The sequence below is a fragment of the Brachycentrus maculatus genome, unplaced genomic scaffold, assembly GCF_059751285.1.
Source record: "Brachycentrus maculatus isolate JH-2025_06_01 unplaced genomic scaffold, ASM5975128v1 h1tg001121l, whole genome shotgun sequence".
Taxonomy (NCBI): domain Eukaryota; kingdom Metazoa; phylum Arthropoda; class Insecta; order Trichoptera; family Brachycentridae; genus Brachycentrus; species Brachycentrus maculatus.
The window spans coordinates 9,609-19,613 of record NW_028281819.1 but is presented as its reverse complement, the minus strand read 5'-3'; the positions used below and the strand labels follow the sequence as shown (position 1 = coordinate 19,613).

Here is a 10,005-nt window from a genome sequence, read left to right as displayed (position 1 = left end):
TTAAGACGCCAATAAAAAATAATATTTCCCATTTTTTTAATGCAGTCATATTCCCAAAAGATCCAAGCCTAAGTTTGGCAGAACCTCAGCTCCATTTTCCATCGGTATACGAATGGAAGAGATTCCATCACTCCCACTCAAATCGAAAAAATCGTGAGAGAAACCCTCAAAGAAGATGACGACCAAGAAGTGGATTATGTCATCAAAAACTTGTTCAGACTAGATACAGATAACTCTGGACAGATCGATTTCGATGAATTCGTAAGTCTAAAATCAGAACTACATATATATATTTTTATTATTTATTTATATTATGAACTCTCTTAAATACAATATACATATATATATATATATTGATTTCAGGCCAACTTTTTATTAAAAAGACATTGTGGGTAAATATCTCTTCAAAGACAACACAGAAGTGGCAAAATTCTCAACGGAAAGGACAGAAAGATCACCCCGTAAGAGTTTGCGCTCTTGTTGAACAATGCCTACAACTTCTTGGGGGTTGTGGTTGATCCAAAATAAACTAATGTATTACATAGCCAGATCGACAAGGACAAAGACGGACTTATTACCTATGTCGAATACTTCAAGTTCATAGAAAACAATCTGCTTAAAGCCGCAGGCACAACCACTACTACAACCACAACCGTGGCAGTACCTCCAAAGGATGACAATAAAGATAAGATTCTGAAGAGTAGACTGAGAAAATTCTTGTGGGCTTCACTTTTGGCTATATATAATTATTTCGATGATAACAAAAATGGTCGTCTCGAAATCGATGAAATAAATATCCTCCTCAACGAACTCCTAGAAACAAACACTCAGTCCGAAATTGACTTCATCATTTTCAATGTTCTCCAGATCCAACCTGATTCCGGAGTCAACTACATCAATTTCGATGCTTTTGCAAGCTTCTTTTTGCTGCATGTGGCCGAACTCGGGCTGAGCAGATATAGCAAGGCCAACCCCAACAACAATAAAACCCTCAATCGTGACCAATTTGTGATCCTGTTCAGAGCCACCTTTAACTTTCTCGACCTCTCTTCGATCAAAGATGAGCTTTTATAGAGAATCTTTACTAAGATTGACAAAAATGGAGATGGTTTAATTTCATTTGCTGAATATCTGGATTGGATCAGTCGGTTTCTCGTTCCAGTGATTGTCTATGGGATCGAGTGGTACGTGCTCGAAGATGACGAGGACAACTCTGCTGGGTCCGGCCTGATCGGACTCAACGGGTTCATTAGAAGGCCAGCGGAATCTATTATATCCTCGAGTGGCAACGTTGTGTCTCGCATTATTGCCCGGGATTTCAAGATCTCTTATTTGTGTCCTTTCAAATTCAGAAACATGGAACTCGCCAAACGAATTCGTGCTCAGGTTCAAAACATCCTGATTAAGTTTGATTCGAATAACAATAAGTTGTTTGAAGAATAAGAAATCATTGAAATCCTCCAAAAGCTTATGATATCTGATTAAAACGATATCCATTATGTTGTGGCCAACATCTTCAGGTACGACCGCAATGCAAATGGTCAAATCGTGCTCGACCATTTGACTGATTTCTTCCTTGACTTACACTGCGGAGAGCTGGCTATTCAAAGACTCCACAGAGATGGGGCCTTCAGCAGAGGCAAAGAGAGACTTCTAAACGTCCAAGAATTCAGCAAGACTCTCAGCCAGGCTCTTTCTTACTTCAAATGCACTATCACCAACTCTGAACTCTCGTAACTCTTTAACGAGATTGATGTCGAGAAAAAAGGATGGATCACTTATACCCAATACTTTGTGTTTCTCAAGTATTATTTTGGCTCCCTCTCGACCATTGCCACAGATAGCCTACCTTCTGCTGACCTAAGTCTTTCGCCGGTTGACAGATTTGCCAAGATTGTGGTAGGCGGGACGACCGCATAGTTCGATAAATTCGGTCTCAAGAAATTCGATAAAGATTCACTCGCCAAATTCTTTAGATAAGTATTCCACCTCACAGAGACTGAAATCGATTTCGTTCTCAAAAGTTTCTTCAGGTACGACACTAGCAAAAACGGCTTGTTTCTCCAGGCAGACATGGTCCGAATTTTCCTTGAACTCTTCTTCGGTGAAATGATGCTTCTAAAATTCCACAGAGAAAAGAAATTCCAGAGATGGCAAGAAAGACTCCTTAATGAGGGGGACTTCATTCTTCTTGTTGACACATGCTGTCAGTTCTTGGGGGCTTCGCGACCCGACAGGAATCTTTTGTCGCAAGTGTTTAAATTTATTGACACTGACAACGATGGCTGGATTACTTATAAGGACTATATTATTTTCATCAGAAGATATCTTGGCGGTAGGACTGGAGCAATTGATGGAGACGATGACTTCTTTAAGAATTTCCAGGAGAACAAACCCAACAAGATCCCCAATGGTAAAAACACTGGAGATGAAGATAGGCTTTCTGGTGATATATGGGGAGAACTTCGCAGATTATATAACAGTTTTGTGAAGGGTAAATACCTAAGTGAAGAAGAATTAAATCTTCTTATCAAGGAAGTTCTAAAGTAGACCTCCAAGAGGGAACTGGACTATGTGTTCTGGAATATGTTTAGGTTTGACCCAAACCATGACAAACAAATTGAGTTCGAAGAATTCGTAACAATTTTCCACAATTTATTTATTTATTTATTATTACTTTAGGCTCCGTTCATTTTAAAACACGCTGCTGAGATTGCCTTGCAAAGATTCCACCTGCTACAGAAGGCAGGCAAGGACAGATTGTCTTTCCCTGAGTTCCAGGTCGTTATGGAAGAGGGCTACTCATTCCTGAAGTCGATCAAAAAGGAGACCTCAACTTTGCAAAATATCTTCAATACTCTCGATGCCGACAGAGACGGAAACGTTACATATAGGGAGTTTGTGATTTGGGTTAATAACGTTATCGCCCATCACAGATCATGATAATTGCTTTAATATACGCAGAAAAATGTATAAATAAGTATAAATAAGTATAAATAAGTGAATAAATCGCAACAAACAAACATTATTTGATATTAGATTTTTTACAAATCAAATAATATATTTATCAAAATTATCTACAATTTCTCCCAATCCTGCTATGTTTATAATACTCTTAAACTACTTATTATAATTATTATGCAATTATAACCTTACTTATAATTTTAGGTTAAAAATCAATTGAATATTCATATATCATATGTAAATATGAACATAAAAAAATAGAAAAAGTATTTGCATCGTATAGTTTATATCATTTTCTAATATTCATTGAGATCGAATTCGTAATCCTCGGCAAGGATGATTTACGAGTGTCTAGTTGACACAGATTGCTCATTTTCAAGGTTGACTTACCCAGTGAGTCCCAGGCAAGATGCTTTCCTATCTTCCCCGAATAACCCGCCAGCGGTTTATCGCACGATAGGCACAACCATCCTTTTTTAGCCCCTCTCGCATCGTCTATCACCTCGTCTTCTCGATTGAGATTTTTCAAGATAAGGTGTATCTTCTTGTCCATATATTCCAGGTTTCTTTTTGTGTCCTCCGCGTCTGCTTTTTTACCAATATAAAGCTTCATCTCGCTGAGTTTCTCAAATATTTGATTAATGTCTTGCTCAAAATTATTCTTACTATCGGTTTTTCGTTAAAAATCTCTCAAAGCATTGGTCAGGTCTGTGCGAAGATCATGCACTTTTTTATTCGACTATTTTCTAAACTCTTCGATTTTCTTTAGAGTATCTTCGTTGAACTTGGCATTCGAAGCTGAGGATCCCCCATCTCCCCCGTTTGAGAGGCTAGGGGTGTGCTGAGTGGCTTGTAGCTCATTTTTATAATACTCAAGGTCTTCTTTGATGTATTCAATCGCCTTCTTGATCTCCTCAATTTTGGATGTAATAATATTGCTTTTCTTGTCCGACGCCTCATTGATTTCCTTGCTGGAAGAGTCCAGCTCATCGATTTTGCTGCTCAATGAATTTCCTACGCTGGTGAGTCCTTATTCAAGGAGAGCGATCCTCTAGTTCAAGTTTTCGAATTGCTTATTTTCGTTTTTCAGGCCATTTAATCTACTGTCAATTTCTTTTGTCTTGGCCAAATATTATTATTTGAGCCTGTTGAAATCAGAATCTCGCACTGTTGCGGCCAACATGTTAGCTAATTTTGAAATTCGGTCATGAAGCTGGCCTTTCGCGTTTTCCGATGATGCGTTGTTCGTCATTCTTCTTTCATTATTTATTGATGATATAATGGGGACACCAGTCTGATCATTGTTTGAGCTGCTGGCAACGGGTTCTCCTAATGTAGCCAATGATTAAGGACATTACTAGGCTGTCGAGGTCTGTCTTAAAATTTACTAGTTCATCTATTTATCCTGAATAAACTTAATATCTTTTTAATTCTTGCAGCATTGATCAGTGACAGCCCTTAGCTTATCATTGAGAGTACTTATGGTTTGGGAATTGGTTTGATCTTTATTTAGCAACTTTTTTATGTCTTTAATTGTAATTTTCAGCTATTCAATTGAAATTATATTGCCTTGAGTATCCTCTTCGATTCGATCAACTCTCTCCTTTAAGCCATCACTGCCCTCATTATATTCCATCAATTGAGTGTTTGAGTTAGTAGAGGATGGAATATTTGATATGTTAACTCCAGGCTGGATATTTTTACTGGATGTGTTCTTGGACTTGTCATCACCTTTTGAAATCACATTGTTCCCTCCATTATTTTACTTATTCTTTTGGTTTTCTTTGACCATTGAGTTCTTAGAATTTTCCCTCGCCGATTTGGCCTTCAAGGCATTGACTAAGGCTGTTGCTTTGTTTATGTCCTGCTTTTGGTCGGCCAGCTCATCGTTGAGTCCTTGGATGACCTTATTGAGTCTATTGAGTTCGTCTCTGATCCATGAATCATCAAACAGTGCTGACTTTGTGGGAATTGTCAATAAGTCTGGGCTGTGGGGTCCCGATACTTTCGTAATAGGTTATTTTGGCATTGATTCTTTCGATGAAATTAATATTTCAGGATGAGTCTAGCTTAATTTTTTATCTTTGAGTTGAATAATACAGTTGTGTTCCACTCTTATAATTTGATTTCTCAAATCTTCGATGTCCTTTTTCAATCTATCAAGGGGATCAGGGTGTTCAGTGACACTCGAAAGAGTCTCTATCCCTTTTTTTACATCTAATACTTGGTAAGGTACGTATGGTTCACTAACCTCAGCATTAGCGCCCTTATTGACGTTTGGACCTTGTTCCTTCTATTTCTCATCAGAAGAGTGTGGTAAATTTTCAACGAAGTTGTTGACAGTCACTGAAGTCGAGTTTCCAGTTTGTGGGTAAACGTTGGGAACAAGACTGGTTTTTTTTAGATTGGCTATTTCTTCCTTTAGAAATAGAAGATCATTTTGGAGATGCGAAATGTCTTTGGAATCTTGGGACAAAGCATCGACAATTGTCCGAAAATTGGTTTAGAGCTTTTGCTCAAGCCAGTTTACCTGGATTAGGCTTTTGAATTCAACTTTTGTCAGTAAATCTATTCGGGTTGCCATTTTAAGGAAAGTTATCTTATAAATATATTTGTATATATTAAATATTGAATAATTTGAATATAATGATCGCGATCTGTTTGAACAAGGATGTATAACAAGAAGGATTTCAAGATTAATGAATATTTTGTATCTGGATGGTAGACTGAAAAAACGGCAAATTATCAATTAATTATCCTTTAGATTATTATAGTTATATATATGTTACCTATGATATATATGTTTACTTAAAAAACCTTTATAAAAATTAGATCTTTAATTATATATATATATTATATAATTGCTGCCTGACAGCTCAGTCAATACCATCGAGCAATATAACAGTAAATCTATATTTATATTATTCATCGTTGGAGTAATCTTGACGTATTTGTCTCATTTTGATTAAATATTACTCACAGATATAAATTAAAACTTCCAAATAGAAATATATACGACATTTCCTCGATTAGCTTAATGTATATGAAAAATATGGTTCATTATTATCATTGATTTGGTTTTCTCGCTTAACTTGAATCTTGAATCATTGAAAACTGCTCACTTCAAAAGCTACTGCCTGATTTTTCCTCCTTAAAACTTTGCTGCATCTTGAGAATATTTCGCACAGTCTTTGCAGGATTGTTATTTGGTTTTATTATCAAAACATTAAGCATGGTCTGTATCACTGCAATAGTCCTTACACATTTTTATTGACAGCGATAATCTTTCGCATTTGGTACACAAGGCTTTGATGACTATATGTGTAGAATTACAGTTCGGACACCTTGGCTCAACCAGATACCAATGCACAAGGCACCGGTAGTGAAAAGAATGTTTGCAGCAAGTCAGAACTTAAGTCTTATCTGCTAAACAAATACTGCATATTTAGCTTGGATTGTATAGGGAAAATGTATCTGGCTTCGAAAATTAAATATTTTTTGGAATACTTTCAGTGTCCTCTTATTCATGCACACTACTTGTTCGCCTCATAACTTGGGCTCTCCTTCTCCTGCAGTTGAAGATGATGATGCAGAATACTGCAATAAGTGCAAACAGCGCGAGACTGCCGATAATAACGGTGGATATGATTTCTGAAAGTTTAGGCATTTCTTGGCAGAGTCGATTTTTGTCATTGAAAAAGTAATTATTTTGGCAAATATTGCAAGTGAAAGCATCGGAACAGCTGAGACAGTTAGCTAAGCAGTACAGACAGCTTTGACTTAATGAATTGTAATATGATCCAGGATCACAATCCATAAATTTTGTGGATGTCAACTAACTGAATAAAATTGGGAGTAGGAAAATCTTGATTAAAGTAATGATAAAGGGCAAAAAAAAAGAAGAATATATATAAATCAATTAATTAAAAATATGAATTAAAACCAAAGGCGGAAATGAATAGATCGCTAATTACTGAACTGATTTGTATGTATCTTTCCTGAGGAAAAATCAATGATACAGTAGTAGTTCAATATTAAAGTTTCAAAGATACAATCGAACTTGCTGAATCCTAGTGAACAGTTTCATGCTTCCTCTAATTTTATTATTTTCTAGTCCAATTACGATATGTAAATTTAATGATATGTATGATAAGTTATTTACTCATACTGAGTGTTCTTAAGGACTCCAAACCACATTTTAACAATGGATAAATAGATACTATCTCATTTCCGTCTATAAAAATATAATGAACTATCTACTGTACCTAAATTAATAAGCCTCAGGTTTTTGAAATTGCAAACTGAAAGTGGAGACACATTCATAATTCTATTGCGGTCTGAGAATATCGCCAAATATTTTATTAAGGGTTTCCAAATTAATATCTTAAAAATACCCAAAAATAACTCTTCAAGAGCAGGCAAGTCGGCTTTTTACAAACTGTAGATGTCTCGTATACAATTATAATCTGCACTAAATAATATATAACGCGTATTAATGTTTACTAAGCCAGAGACTTTTCAAACGTACAGAGGAAATCTTCTTTAAAAATGTTAAGTTGCTGATTTGGTTGCTATCTATGAATACTTGGTTGAAAAGATGCGATTACGTAGATACAGTTTTGTAAGGTTGTCCAATTTGAATTGACCCAAAAGAGATACATCTCTTATTTGATTCTAGCCTGATCAGGGTTAATATAGATATAGTGTGTACTTCTGTTTATTTACAAATAATTACTTAGGAACAGCAAAGTGAGTTGATGAGTAGGAAGCACCGAAAGACCTTAAATATTGGAAATTTGATTTTTGTCTATTTTAAATATGAATATGCGTGAGTTAAATATATTTAATTTACCTAGATGAAGGATTTTAAGCGATGGTAAATTTATGTAAGTTAATAGATTCAGACTTTCTAAGCAGTTCATGGTAAGGTCAAGTTCTTCAAATTTAAGGTTTTCGATTGTGGTTAACACACTCCATTTGTTTACATCTTCTGAGAAGAAGCTCCTGAAATTACCATTTTGATGTGTAATCTCTTATTTTATCTCTGAGATGATCGCTGTTTCGAGATGAGTAACATCGTTGACTTTAACAATAGTATTTTTGTTGATTAAACAGTATTTCGTTGGATACTGCATTGTTTAAAAATTTTTGTTATAATCAAAGGTTTAGTCAATTCGTATACCCGTCCAATCCTTACTTATTTGAAGTTTATTCATATACTTCGATAAAAATATATATTTACTTTATTTTTATGACTAAGATTGAGCCTAAATTAATAATTTAATTAATAACTATATTTTAAATATAGTATTGCAAATTACTGATTGTCTAAACTTTAAGCCATGCACTCTAAAAACGGAATAGTAGTCAAACGTTTAGAACTCGAGAACTTTAAATCCTACGCAGGGGTTGTTACAGTTGGACCTTTCCATACCCACTTTTCATGTATTATTGGGGCAAACGGAAGCGGAAAGTCCAACATCATCGATAGTCTAATGTTTGTTTTTGGATTCAAAGCGAACAAGCTCAGACAAGAGAACATCACCAACCTCATACACAACTCAGCAGTGCTGCGAGCCAAGCAGTGCCGAGTTTCTGTCATATTTGGACGGTAAGATGGGGAAGAACTTGCCATTACGCGATCAGTAAATGATCATGGCCACTCCCAATACTACATCAACTATCAAAAAACAACTTTGGAAGAGGTCAAGAAAACTCTCCAAAAACACAACGTTGATCTGAGAACTGGCCATTTTTTAATTCTGCAGGGATAAGTGGAGAGTGTGGCTGAAATGGGACCCCTTCAACTGCTCAATCACATCGAAATCGTATGCGGATCAGAGGAATTTATTGGGCCAATTCAGTAAGCTGAAAGGAGTTATATGAGCCATCTAGTAGAACACCATAGGCTCGACGAAATGATGGCCATTAAAGAAAAATATTTAGCCACCGTAAGAGAGGAAAGCCACAGAGCTAAAAAGTGGCTGGAGAGTAGCATCAACATCCACAAGCTGAACAATACAATTTACCAGCTCAAATCTGAATCAAATAGAAGGAAAATGCATAAAAATGTGGAACTGATGCGCAGACTGGAAGTGTAAAGGAATGAAAGACTTGAATGCTAGAAAGAATTGCAATCCAGTTTCAGAAGATTAGATAGCAGTATCAAATAGTACTAGTCTAAAATTTCAAATCTGAAAATAACCTATGCAATGACATAAAAATTATACCAAGACCTTCAATTAAAAATTCGAGAATGCGAAAGATAAATAGTGTTCGCTGAAAAGGATTTTACCACCGTTTATAATAAACGCTACCAGCTGGAAGAATAGCTCAATGAACTCAAAGTAGATAAAAAGGCAGAGCTGCCCTCTCTCAAAGAAAGACTCGCCAACGCCCAGGAACAGATGCAAGCAGCATTTCCCTCCATCAAAAAGAAAACTCTCACCAAATTCAATAAAATTACTCAGGAAATCCAGGAACTCAATCTTCGCATCAATTCTTTGAGCGAGTAAGAATGCGAGACTTCTAAAACCATTGATGCCAATACTAATTTGGTCAATGCCATGAAGTTTTCCTAGGCAAACAATTCCAAGTCTATTGCACTTCTCCAAACCGAGATAAAAAGTATAACTTTGAAACTGGAGAAGAGACGTGCCAACCATAAAGTTTTACTTTAAAACATTGGTGCGCTCAATCAACGCGTAAAACAAGCGGAAACCGAGTCTTCAATTGCTAACTCAATGAATCTCGTCGTCAATGAGTTGAAGAAAGCCTGCCAGTGCGGAATGCTTAAAGGGGTGATCGGCAAAATAAGATAATATTGCTGGATCGAGCCGAATACTAATTGGCCTTGAATACTGCTTGCCCTCAACTAGACTTCATCCTCATTGATACATATCAGCATGCACTTAACGCGTCTAATTACCTCAAATAACGAAAGATAGGAAGGGCTTGCTTTGCAATTCTTTAAGAGCTAATGCATATCACTACGCCGCACGCTCAAAGAATGGACGCTGGCTACAAAGCACCTGGAAACAG

General features: G+C 36.2%; 3 long non-coding RNA genes across 3 annotated transcripts; 1 reads left to right on the top strand and 2 right to left on the bottom strand.

Annotated features, from left to right (window-relative positions):
• On the top strand, positions 1 to 3,001 carry LOC148299496 (uncharacterized). The gene is made up of 3 exons (XR_015839069.1): positions 1 to 261; positions 364 to 2,637; positions 2,683 to 3,001. It is a non-coding gene; the product is annotated as an uncharacterized LOC148299496 (long non-coding RNA).
• Positions 3,002 to 5,960: 2,959 nt separating this feature from the next.
• Positions 5,961 to 7,183, bottom strand: LOC148299495 (uncharacterized). The gene is made up of 3 exons (XR_015839071.1): positions 7,127 to 7,183; positions 6,939 to 7,074; positions 5,961 to 6,803 (listed from the first exon to the last, which is right to left on the bottom strand). It is a non-coding gene; the product is annotated as an uncharacterized LOC148299495 (long non-coding RNA).
• Positions 7,184 to 7,467: 284 nt separating this feature from the next.
• LOC148299494 (uncharacterized) lies at positions 7,468 to 8,123 on the bottom strand. Its single transcript, XR_015839070.1, has 4 exons — positions 7,817 to 8,123; positions 7,700 to 7,771; positions 7,572 to 7,643; positions 7,468 to 7,539 (listed from the first exon to the last, which is right to left on the bottom strand). It is a non-coding gene; the product is annotated as an uncharacterized LOC148299494 (long non-coding RNA).
• Positions 8,124 to 10,005: the final 1,882 nt, after the last annotated feature.